General features: G+C 28.3%; 1 protein-coding gene across 1 annotated transcript in view; it reads left to right on the plus strand.

Annotated features, from left to right (window-relative positions):
• Window positions 1-11,210: 11,210 nt before the first annotated feature.
• Window positions 11,211-13,595, plus strand: part of Kal1 (anosmin-1 Kallmann syndrome 1) — a 62,080-nt gene continuing 59,695 nt past the window's right edge. The window contains exon 1 of the mRNA XM_076395333.1: window positions 11,211-11,462. The gene's annotated coding sequence lies outside the window, so the exon portion shown is untranslated. The remainder of the gene's footprint in view (window positions 11,463-13,595) is intronic.

Raw genomic sequence — 13,595 nt, forward strand, 5'->3', positions numbered from 1 at the left:
AACAGCAAACTTTTTGCAATGAAAATGTGAATTAAAGTTTTATAAAATATATTGTTACTAAAAAACATACATTTTTTACATTTTCAGAGTGTTCATTACAAAATTAATAAATACATTGTGATCATTATTCGAAAGAACAACATTTTGCTAGTGGTTTTAGAATCAAGAAACAACTACCTTACCGCGAAAAGACTGTTTTACTTCTTATTCTTCTTATAAAAAATTAAGTAGATGTAGATTCCTTCATTCAATGCGAGTCTTTAAAGAGGTGCGATGAAGTAGTAAAACAATTTTCGTATTTACCTCTTACGCGCCTTTTTCAATAAATATTTACTTAATATAACTCTTTTGCATCCCTTGTTAATATGCATAAAGCTTTAAATTAGAATAAAACTGAAAGAGATTACATTAGCGTTCATTAATATGAAATTAAATTTATTAGAAAGTTAATATTTTGCCATATGTATTTGAATATTGTTTTTGGCATCATGGTTGGCTCTGGCTCTATCATAGTTGACTTGGATATTGTTCAATCCGCTTTTTACATGCTTTTTCGCCTCTGCGAGTTTTTAACAGTTTCTAAAATAGTTTTAGGTTATCTGTACTGTTTGTCTCCTTTCTCCAAATTGATTCCATGTTTCCTTTCCTTCTTCCATTCGCTTTATTCGCCACTTCTATCGCCACTGCTTTATTGTGTATATCCTAGTTTTCAGTTGCCTGTTTTTCGTTAACCAAATATAACAACATTCTTGTCTCCAAAATATTTATTTTGGTCTATATATATATATATATATATATATATATATATATATATATATATAATTATAAGTAGGCAAATTAGTTTTATAAACAAAGTTAGCGCTGGTGCGACAATTTCATTTTTTATTTTTTAAAAACTTTTTGTTGATTGCATTTAACAGAAAAACGCATTCCTCAATAATTTGCTTGGTAATTGATAAGGTTAGCGCCATTTTAAATTATAATGTTTCTGAAGGTTTACGTTATGGAGTGAAATGTTTTTTATATTCGGCGTCGGGCCAAGGTCATTTTTATTAATATAAAAACTCGCATAAATGGATAATTAACTATCAAAAAAAGTATCGTATTAATAAACGGCGTCTATTCTTTAGTTCGATGCAGTGAAACGTATAATTTCCATCATGTCCAGTACTCTAACGCGAGAGAAAAAAAAGCGCAAATAATTAACGGGTTTGTTTCGTTCGCGTCACTATTTCCCGCGTCTGGTTATCAAAGAACTATCAACAGATCGTGAGTTTTATTAATATCACTGTAACAACCAAGTTAGGACCTAAAAACTTCCCATTCTGTTTATTTTTATGATTTATTCGAACCCAGTAGCTGGACGGTTTTATTTATAACTTGGATCATGAAAAATAGCCCGAACTGCTAAAAGGTCAAGTAAAGTTTATATTTGGAATAATTGTTAAGGATGACATATTAATTATTATTAAGTTAATTACGAGTTTTCGGCCTTGAAATGTATCCATTCGCGAACTGGTGTTAAGAACTCTCCTGTGCCAATTGCTGTTAATCTTTATGCGTTTCTAACTTTGATATGTTCCCAGCATGTTCTCCGTACATTTTCGTATTTTGAATTATAAATACACTAGCGACCCGCCCCGGCTTCGCACGGGTGCAATGCTGATACTAAATTAAATACATTACAGAAAAAATATGAACGTTGTATATAAAAACATAGCGGCCCGCTCCGACTTTGCACGGGCATAAAATATATATGCCTATGTCACTCAATGAAAACATGATTAAAATCGATCCAGTATTTTTGGTTCATTCATTACTGCCCTTGGCCTGCACGCATTAAATTTGGAGTAAAACAACTCCTCTTCCCCTATACTTACTATGAAGATTTCCTGCTATCTTTGGAATATCTAAATTCATACAATTTTTATTACATTACACATTTTTAAACGCAAATTTTAAATTTGTAATATCTCCGAAAATATTTGTTTAATTTACATGCTGTAAGGAACCATATTGATCTATATTAATTGCACACTGTATTTAAGGTACTTAATTCGATAAGGATTAATGCCGTATTGCTTAAAATAGCTTCGTAAATAAGCCATTTTCTCACGTAAAAAGTAAACAATAAAAATGGTTAATGTGGGTTATCCCTAAAAGATAAACATATACCATCCCGGACTTTTTGTAGACCTTTTTATGGTGTACAATACTGTAGTACATTAATTTGATCTAACTCGTAGGGTTAGGCAGCGTTTTTGCTAATTGCTAAATAAGCCTTAAAAAATAGGTTAATTTACGACATCACGTTAGAAACCTCTAAAATTAGCAATGTTGCCTTAGTATATTATGCATGTATTATACATATAAACCTTCCTCTTGAATCACTCTATCTATTGAAAAAAACCGCATCAAAATCCGTTGCGTAGTTTTAAAGATTTAAGCGCACATAGGGATATAGGGACAGAAAAGGCGACTTTGTTTTATACTATGTAGTGATTATCGTTTTAATGGAGGACATTAGAGTTATCAGTGAACGAAATTCTTGGTATTAATATGGAAAATAATTCAATTATTATTTGTTTATTTATCATTTAAATCACTATAACATTGTTGTAAATAGAAATAAATACAAACTAATAAAAATACAAGTCACTACAAAATATTACATAGAATATTATTATATTGGATATAGATAATATTAATCGGACTGAACAAAATAAGATAAGAAGTTAGAAAGATTGACAAAAACGCAAGTTTCGAATTTAAAAATTAAAATACCAAACCCAGGACCAATAAATTTGCACCAAACATTGCCGAAGAGTTTGATTGAGGTAAAAAATAGAAGCGGATGTATGCATTACTGTAATAAACATAAAAAATATTGATTAGTTTTTTTTTACCTAACTGTGCTATAGTTTTGTCGTATCGTTCTGATGGCATATCAAAATTGATTATGATTAAAAGGTTATAAAAAAATATGTAGTGTATTAAAGGTTTGTCATCGAGGTAGAACTAACACCTTTTCGTTGATGTTATATTTAACTTTGGAACCAGGGATTCAAATACTAATAAAACTCTGTGCAAAATACCCATATAGTGACCATGGAGCCCATAATGGTAAACGTTGTTAAATCTTATGAATGTAAATAATTTCCATAATTTCCCTGAGAAAATCCACTTGTAATCTGTTAAGCTACAGCTAGATCCAATAGAGATTAAGAGATATTTATTTAATAGATACGGATATAATTAGGTGCTTAATCTAATAGAATATAATAAAAGCTGTTCGTGAAGTTTTATTACTCGAATTATAGGACGTGGCGTGTGAGAGGAGGCAGCATATTTGTCTAGTTTACATTATATTTTCGTTGGCAGATATTCCCATGTGAGAGAGCATCCATGCTCGAAATAATTTAAGTTTTAAGGGAGATGACCGAATGTGAGAGGCTGGAGAATGTTGGTAATGAAAATGTTGAATTGCTATAAGGATGACAAATGGTACAGCAAACAGGATCGAAGGATGGTTAGGAACTTATTGAAGAAAACAAAAGTGTAGCTGAAAAAAATGCTAATGAAAGGTTGTTGCTATTGCTGTAAAAGTACAGCCAATACCAGCAGATTTGTAACCATTTTTAATTTTAAACTTGTTATAATAAATGATGAGCTTATATAATTTGACTCTAATGAAAAACGCAAGAATTTTTCTTATTCTTGAGTCGGATTGGCAGTTTTAGAAATGTTTGTGGGAAGAAGTTTGTAGAAGGAACTGGTAGGATATGAAGATGCTCTAGACTACTGCAAGGTGACTACTAATTATAACAATTAAGTTTCATTGCTAGCAGAAGGGAGAGACTTTGATTGGGATTGCTTATAATAGTTCTAGGAAGAGTAGAGATAAGAGGACAATGGAAAAGCACAGATACACTGACAAACTGAAGGACCAGATAACTTCTTGAAAGAAATTGGTATTGTGGCAGAGATAAATCCACAATAGACTGTAGGCATTATAACATGGTCAATGGGTGAGAAGGATTTGTAGTAGTTATGGAAAACCAGATGACCTTCCTAAAATGCACTTATAATTTTCTATACATATTTTATATTAGTGGTACAATACATATTAAAGCAAATATAATAAGAAGCAACTGAAGGTCGCAGATGTTATTCTGATGAAACTTTGGTAATTTTTTACGAAAAAAAAAACGAATTATCTTAGTTTTATATCCAGAGCGTGTCATGAACTGTTGTCTTTGAAACCTGCTATGGTAGAGCTTTATTGAATAAATATAACATTATTATATATATATATATATATATATATATATATATATATATATATATATATATATATATATATATATATATATATAGTTTTTAGAAGACGGATTGCATTTCAGACCTATATAATTTAAATAAATTTGAATAAAACTTCATTCATATGTTTTAAAAATTATAGGAGCAATGTTAATCACATCTAGTGGTAATTTAATTCAGTTTATATTTATCATATTATTTAAATTATAGGTTGTGCAGTAAAAATAATTATAAAATTAATTTAGTTTAATTAATTATAACAAAATTCGTTAAAATTCCACATATTTATGTTTTTCTTATATACACATACGTGATTTTAAAAATGCAAAACTAGTAATCAAACGGTAACTGTTCGTGATAAAATACTGTTTCATTCAACACTACACTAAATTATTTTAATTTGGTTACCATTGCCGCGCGAGTTACATAACGTCGGTGGAAAGTAATTAGCACTTATCTGCCTAATTGCTCTAAAATTCCGAAGGTGCGGTGAAATCGATAATATTCAAATATGGAAATGAGTAAATCATAAAATTAAAATAACTCCGCCTTCTATAATTAGTCATATTTTTGTCGAAATGGCATCTGTTTCGATCGATTTTTCCCTTGCATTGAACACATTGAAAATGCATTTCAAACAACCTTATAAATTCGATAAACTACTGCCGCCGCAAACATTATTGCTAAAAAGTTTCAATTTATATCGGTAATAATAGAAGCGATTTCTGTATAGTAACTTAATAAAACACTTTATATCGTACTCTACGCGTACCAGGTTTATTCGCTATAAATCATTTTCAAATACCACAAATATTATTTACATTATTTGCTGCTACTATTATTTACATACAACAACAAAAAACAACAAAATTTTAAGCAACTCGAAATATTACGATATACGCTACGAATACGAATAGTGCGTAGTATATTGATTCGTAGTATATCCACATATTTTCATTACATAGTTACATTAGATGAATCTGAAATATTTTTCACCCACTTCGAAAAAGGAGGAGGTTCTATGTTCGGCTGTATATATACATTTTTTAATGTATGTTCGTCGATTTCTCGATCAATTATGGACAGATTTTCAAGATTCTTTTTTTAATAGAAAGAGTGTACTTCCGAGGTGGTTCCATTGGAACCAAATGTTGGGGAAATCGAAGGAAACCCTCAAATTTTAAAGGCACGTACATAGTTTTCACATATTTTTTACCTAAAATAATCAGATGTTTGTGTATAATATTATTGTTGAGCTTATGTGATGGAAAATCGGAAGTCGTTCAGTGCAAAAGTCATTCAGTTTGCTCTTTAAGAACTACCTATATTATATAAGACCTCGTAGAAGTCCTATAGACAACTCATGTGGTGTAGTGATTAAAGCGTTTAGCCCCCGAACGGAGGTCGCTGGTTCGATTCCCGACGGGAACAATAACCTTTTGTTGTTGTTTAGTTAGAACGTTTGTCAAATAACCTAGGCTAGGTAGCCACCAGGGTCTGAAGCGCTTCTTATTTTCAATCATTGTTTCTTTATTTCTATTTTTTTTATTCTTTGTTCTGTGGATGAGTTGAGAGAAAGCGGAGTTTTTGGCCGGAAGTGTGATCAAATGACACTTTTTTTTCTATAGAGCTTTGGAAGTTTTGAAGTTTTGGAAATATGCTCATTGTTCTCTATGTCCTTAGGCCAAACCTATGTCAGATTAACTAACATTTTTTTACGCTTATTAGAAGAAAAATAAGAAATATACATTAAAGGGAACAATTACAATGAAATACACGTGAGATAATTTTCAATGTTTAAAGTTTTTCCAACTATACTCGAAGGCTTGGAAATAGGTGTGTGAAAAATTTCTGTGTGAGTTTGTTTGTGTTTCAATAGACATAGAAATTAGAATGATAATAAATTGTCGAACGAATGTCGTATAAGAACTCGTAGAGGTATAGGACTGGACCAAAGTCACACTAAGGACATATGGACACTAAGAAAGGAACTAAAATTGGGAACTAAAATGAATTATAAGGATTTTGTGCGTGTAATATTTAGTACTAGCGACCCGCCCCGGCTTCGCACGGGTGCAATGCTGATACTAAATTAAATACACTACAGAAAAAATATGAACGTTGTATATAAAAACATAGCGGCCCGCTCCGACTTTGCACGGGCATAAAATATATATGCCTATGTCAATCAATGAAAACATGATTAAAATCGATCCAGTATTTTTGGTTCATTCATTACTGCCCTTGGCCTGCACGCATTAAATTTGGAGTAAAACAATTCCTCTTCCCCTATACTTACTATGAAGATTTCCTGCTATCTTTGGAATATCTAAATTCATACAATTTTTATTACATTACACATTTTTAAACGCAAATTTTAAATTTGTAATATCTCCGAAAATATTTGTTTAATTTACATGCTGTAAGGAACCATATTGATCTATATTAATTGCACACTGTATTTAAGGTACTTAATTCGATAAGGATTAATGCCGTATTGCTTAAAATAGCTTCGTAAATAAGCCATTTTCTCACGTAAAAAATAAACAATAAAAATGGTTAATGTGGGTTATCCCTAAAAGATAAACATATACCATCGCGGACTTTTTTGTAGACCTTTTTATGGTGTACAATACTGTAGTACATTAATTTGATCTAACTCGTAGGGTTAGGCAGCGTTTTTGCTAATTGCTAAATAAGCCTAAAAAAATAGGTTAATTTACGACATCACGTTAGAAACCTCTAAAATTAGCAATGTTGCCTTAGTATATTATGCATGTATTATACATATAAACCTTCCTCTTGAATCACTCTATCTATTGAAAAAAACCGCATCAAAATCCGTTGCGGAGTTTTAAAGATTTAAGCGCACATAGGGATATAGGGACAGAAAAGGCGACTTTGTTTTATACTATGTAGTGATTTACTACAAGTAAGACTTATATTTTCCAGTATAGACCTGATTCAAAACAGGGTAAGATGCGTAAATGCGCCAACTCATGAAGTAGACCAAGAAAATAGAAAACAAAGAAAAACGAAAAGAATAGTTGTGATAGACTATCCATTAAACATCCTGCTCCAAAAATGCTGAAGCTGAAGCTCCGATTATTTCTATAAGATTCGGGTCAATTGAAGACATCCTTCATCCATAATTATTAATTAGAGGTAATTAAAAAAAGTATAAGTACGTACATAAACATTAAGATTTAAATTAAAGCCGAATATAATTTTTGAAAAAAGAAATTAAATTCCCATTTATTAAAAATGTTTCGAAACTATCAAAAAAAGCAGATTCGATCAAGATTCTGAACAAGCCTTATATATAGAAGCGCGGTGGTTGGTCCAGCTGCTGCCGGTTGCAAAAGGATTTTTTTTGCAACTTCGATGTAACGACTGTTACATTATTGCTTTAAATGGTCACTTACACGTTACAATTTACGCAATGCAGGCGCAAGTTAAAAATGTAATGAAGTAATGTGAGATGATTAGAACATGTTCAAGATTTTTCCCTCCCCGTATCGTAAATTTAGCAGTAACAGCGTAAACTGAAAGACGTACGAGTGCCCTTGTCAATAATAGCGCAACTACTCTTTCTCTTGGTTGCCTCCAACAAATATTAATTAACTTCCTGAATGAAAATGAATTAATATATAATAAACACAGTAGTAGATAATTTAATTTTAAAATGTTATATAGCAAACTGTAAATATTCTACAACATAATATGTGCAGTATTGTTAGCTTAACGACTAGTAACACAGATTGAGATGATGAGAATCTAAGTATATAAGAAGAAATGTAATAGAATAATGGCAAGCGAGAAAATGGAGTCAGCGAGAGAAAAACTACAGAAAATAATTATAGAGAGACAAGACAGACAGATTCGATTTAGAGATAATTCGTTTCTTGTCATTTCGTTCATTCATTAAGGTATGTGTTAAGGTTCACTTTTTTTATATAACGAAAGACCAACTTCAATATTATTGGATTGAAAATGTAAATTAATGATTTATATAATATATTGTTATTAAAAGCATGTATTTTTTCTTAAAATGTACCCTTAACAATTTATAAAAGTTTTCACTGTAAAATTAATGAATACATGGTGTTAATCGTTTGTTAATATTTTAAGGTAACATAAATAAGACAAATTGTAATTGAATAATAAAAAGCAAGAAAATGAAGCTAGTAGAAGAAGAACTAATAAAAGAAAATGTAAATTAATGATTTATATAATATATTATTATTAAAAGCATTTATTTTTTCTTAAAATGTACCCTTGACAATTTATAAGAGTTTTCTCTATAAAATTAATGAATACAAGGTGTTAATCATTTGTTAATATTTTAAGGTAACATAAATAAGACAAATTGTAATTAAATAATAAAAAGCAAGAAAATGAAGTTAGTAGAAGAAGAACTAATAAAAGAGAGTAAGAAGGTAATTATTACTTAAACTTTATAAAAAATTCTTTAATTTACAAAATATAAGACATACAAAATTATTCAAACCAATGTAACATTAAAACAGTAATTGTTTATAATGAGTATTTTAGCAGTATCCGTTGTAAAGTTAAATGTCAATAATTATATAAACTAATTACGATATTTTTGGTAAATTTAAGGTAGGTACAAAAAAAACAAACAATACCACACAATAGCATCAAACCTTGAAGTAATCGCTGCGATAAAAAATGAAAGTCTAACAATAATGCAAATCAATCACTGTTATTTATACACATAAACTACGTAAATAGGTGACGAATTTCTCATAAATTAAACGATTTCGAAATTGTGTCAACAATTACAGGTACAGGAAAGACTTTTATCGAAAATCTTTCAGACACTGTATTGACGTTGTGTCTTAGAAAGCTGTTGGCTTTGATGATATACAAACATATTATTTTTCATATTTTTACAGTAATTTGGAGCCTGTGACAGCAATTCGCAATAATCAATAATATAAGCCAACGATACACATTTTTACCTAATCGTTGTGTTATTTGGTGTGCTGTTTCTGAAAACGGTAACAAAGAAGTCATATCACAATTTCCATGTCATTCCACCAATTTTTCACATTTTAATATTTTAACATGAAGAAAAGTTATGCTAAAAAGTTTACAAAAAAAAAAAGAAATGACCATTCAAAAGAAACACCTATTTGATATTGAATATGGAGACAACGCTTAAAAAAATATACTTTTTGTTGAATATTTGATGATATATTTGGCCTTCAGTTCTTACCATTTATCCAAGACTAACTCATCATTGATATAAGATGGCACAATATCACCATAGGCGTCTACAGCAACAACATACTTTGTTTTTAAATGTACACTGATTAAATCTTTAAATAATTACAAAAGGTTGGCAATTGACAACACTTTAAGTAAAACATAATCAGTATAAATAATATTATACGAGTTATTTTTAATAAAAACCATTAAAAATAAAAAATACCTAATATATTTATGTATTCAATTAAAATAATTTGTATTAATATGATTAACATTCTTAAGATATTATTCCTGACATAAATATGTAAATATTTTACTACTTGAAAGCTGAAAGTAATACAATTTGCACAATTTTTTTACCATATTATTTTATTGTTGAAGGTTAAATGAGAGAGTTTAATAAAGATAGACAATTAACCACCACATATGCCTTATTTTACCTATACCAGTATTACATAAATATATTTGATTAACATAAAACACGTTATAAAAACTCGTAACAAAAAGTAGTTAAAATATTTGGCTATTGTTGTTTGCTGTATATAGTTTCATGTAATATTTATATTATGTAAACTTCTACAAATAAAGATCTTTAATAGACAATTTTGATTAGGCCATTTTCAATTCATGCAAAAAGTGATTTTTGGTATTTACAAAGCCAACCACTCGGTATTTTTTCAATAATTTAGAATATAAATATCATTAAAAATAAATAACTATAATTTTATTTAAAACATCCTCGTTATCTTTGAACCATTGCATAAAAAAAAACTGGAGCTAACCAAAAGTCGTTCTTAATCCAAACATTGGTTAAATTTTAAATTAATTGAAAAATTGTATAATTATCATTATAATTAAATTTTATTCTGTTTTAAGAATTTAATCTCTATTGTTACGTAATATAATGAAGTTAATAATAATATAATTGTTAATATAAATAATTTTAATTATACAAAAAATGTAATTTAATCATTAATTATAAATTTAACTTCTAAACTATTAATATTATATACAATTTTTTAAAAATAAGACAAATAAGAACAATCATTTATGTATTAGCTAAAACTAAGCAGAGATAATTATCATGGCTACACAATTTTCAACCTGAATAAGACATATGTAAACATTATTTTTTGTGTCTTCCTTGGTATCTAAATTACTATGTTAATATATTTTAATTATATCAAATATGAGTACAATTTTCAAACTGTCTTTAATACCTGTTACATTTCAAAATTCAATATATTTACAAAGAACCAAAAAAAGTCTATTTTATAACAAAGCAATTTACATTTAATTAATTATATTTCGAACTACAACGAACCAATCGGCCAATGAATGGGAACTCCATATTATTTCTCCGAGCGCAAAACAAAAGGATGCGTGTAAAATATATCGGCGACTATCACAAAAAAAACTAAGATATAAGCTCCATCTTAAGACACCCCGTGCCGTTGGATACCGTACTATTTCACATTGAGAACGTTCACTGGTAGGTAGGTTTTGTATATATACAGACATACACACAATATATATATATATATATATATATATATATATATATATATATATTCTCACACACACGTATATATGAGTTACTGTGCTAAAGGCGGTCCTCTAAAGCAAGAACAGATCGCAGCATCTCGGTGGGTTAGATGTAGTGTTGTGGCGGATGTATAATCGATCGGAAGTAGGAAAGCTGTCGTACGCGAGAGCTTTCAGTAACGCGTGTTCGCGTAAGCCTAATCGCCGGTCGTATTTCACCGTTTTTTTTTCTACTTCGGACACTCGAATACTGTTTCGCATATGGAAATATTAATTTTATCATCGTTAAAAGGCACACCGTAATCGTCTCCCAGTTGATATGTCTCTTGAACAGGAGTATCCACGATAATATAGTGTTTTCAGTAAGTGTTTATTGATATAAATTGTTTAATTACCTTTTGACGCGCTTTTTCAACAGAACATTTTTGTATGCACTGAAACATAATATACTGTAATGAAAACATATTTATTAAAACCCCTAATTTTTTAAATAATATTAGGAATATTTTAAAAATTAAAAAGTGTTATTATTTCGAACATATCCTTGGTTAAACTAGTTCCATAAAATAACATAAACAAGTAAAACAGCTGTAGCTCAACAATAAGTTGGATATAATTAAATGATAAATCTTTGCGTTGTTCTTAAAATTTATTACAGCATATATTAATGAATATAATCAGTGTTATTATTTGTTAATTGTTTAAGATTCTTTCAGTTTAATCAATTGTTATTGTTAAAAATTTTATCAAAATATATTGTCATGTTATTACAGGTTAGTATTCAATCAAAATAATCTTTTTTATTGTTAGTTCTGTGAACAAATACAAATAGTTCTTATATAATTAAACAGTTAGTAACATAAAACCAGTTCAGACAAAATTATAATTAAATAAATTTAATTAAAAGAAATTAATGTTTCAATAGGTTTTGGAATTTTAAAAATATAGGAATTTAATTAATAGAATGCTACTATTTTACATGTCCTTGCTCGATATAGTGCTATAAAATAACATCAATAACAAGAAATGATTAATTGGTAATTAAAGATAAAGAAATGGTAATTTTATATTAGCAATACATACTGTGTTTTTGTTCAGGATTATATGAAATTATATGAAATTTGTTTATTTATTTTAATTCATCACAAATTATTCAAACTTTTATCTAATGTGGTTAATTTATGTTAATAGTAACATCACCAATATATTATATGTATAATATACAATAATATAATTAAATATAAAATTTTAAAAATATATGTTAGACTGACACATATTTACATCGAAATTAGATTTCTAATTTTTTTAGAATACTTTTTTATTGCTACTTTGTGAAAATAAATATTTATTGTTAATAAGCAATTAAACAATTATTTATCCACCAATGTCCTAATAGGAAACATCTAATATAAAGTGATTAATTATCAAGAAATTCAATAAATCCGTAACTATGTTATTAATAGAATATTGTTATTTATTATAATTTGTTTATTTGAATAAATTAAAAACCATACACCATATTATTATTAATAACACTAAAATATGAATCATTTATTTAATATAGCATTATAAGCATATCAAGTATATACACTGTATTAATTTTGTGGTCTTCTTTACGTCAAATTTTAATAATAATTGTTAATAAGTTGTTAATAAGTAATTATACAATTTTTATATTACTACTTTAAAATAAAATCAACGATTAATAAGATAAAATACATATAGATTAAAATTAATAATCTTTTTAGTTTATTAATATATATGTTCATGATCATAGCTATATCAGAGGTTTATATTAATTTTAATTAACTAGAAACTCTTTAAGATTTTACCTAGGTTCGCTAATTGTTATATTTTCTTCTATAATTAGTATATAAAATAGTTATTTATTACAATCATTATTAAATAAAATAGTATAACACATTTTTTAGTCAATTAGTTTATTATCCACTTTATGATGTAAAATAGTTTTTAAATACAATTAATTTAAAAGTTCCCAATAAATAAATATTGGTTTGCTGAATAAGCTCGACGAAATGAAATTTAAATTTTTACTAAAAATCTAGCGGTACTTAATATTGTGGCAAAAAATCAAGGCAATAAAATATCAAATCACTAACATTTAAAACGTATAGTAAAAAATTAATGAAATAGTACACATATTATTTTGGTTTACTAAAAATTGTTAATTTTAAAATTTTAATAAAATTGTTTTACATATATTTTAAAGTCTCCTTTTACCAACTATGGGTTTATCTGGACTGGGCCTAAACTTTAATGTGGACTCCGAACCACGGTCCTCAGCATTAAGCCTACCGACTGGCGAGTGACCGACTTCAAAATCATCCCAGAAGACATCCGGTCTTATCCAGCCTTGTTACTGGCGTGACTGGGATCATTTTCCTTGTCGGATTTTACACTCTCGCTTAGAATATTCACAAATTTTAAATAATCACAAACATAAATTTACGACCGTGCCCCAGCAGGATTCGAAC

Source organism: Rhynchophorus ferrugineus, unplaced genomic scaffold (genome assembly GCF_030347505.1).
Source record: "Rhynchophorus ferrugineus isolate W39M unplaced genomic scaffold, kcgeb_rfMv2 rfM2, whole genome shotgun sequence".
NCBI classification, from domain to species: Eukaryota; Metazoa; Arthropoda; class Insecta; order Coleoptera; family Curculionidae; genus Rhynchophorus; species Rhynchophorus ferrugineus.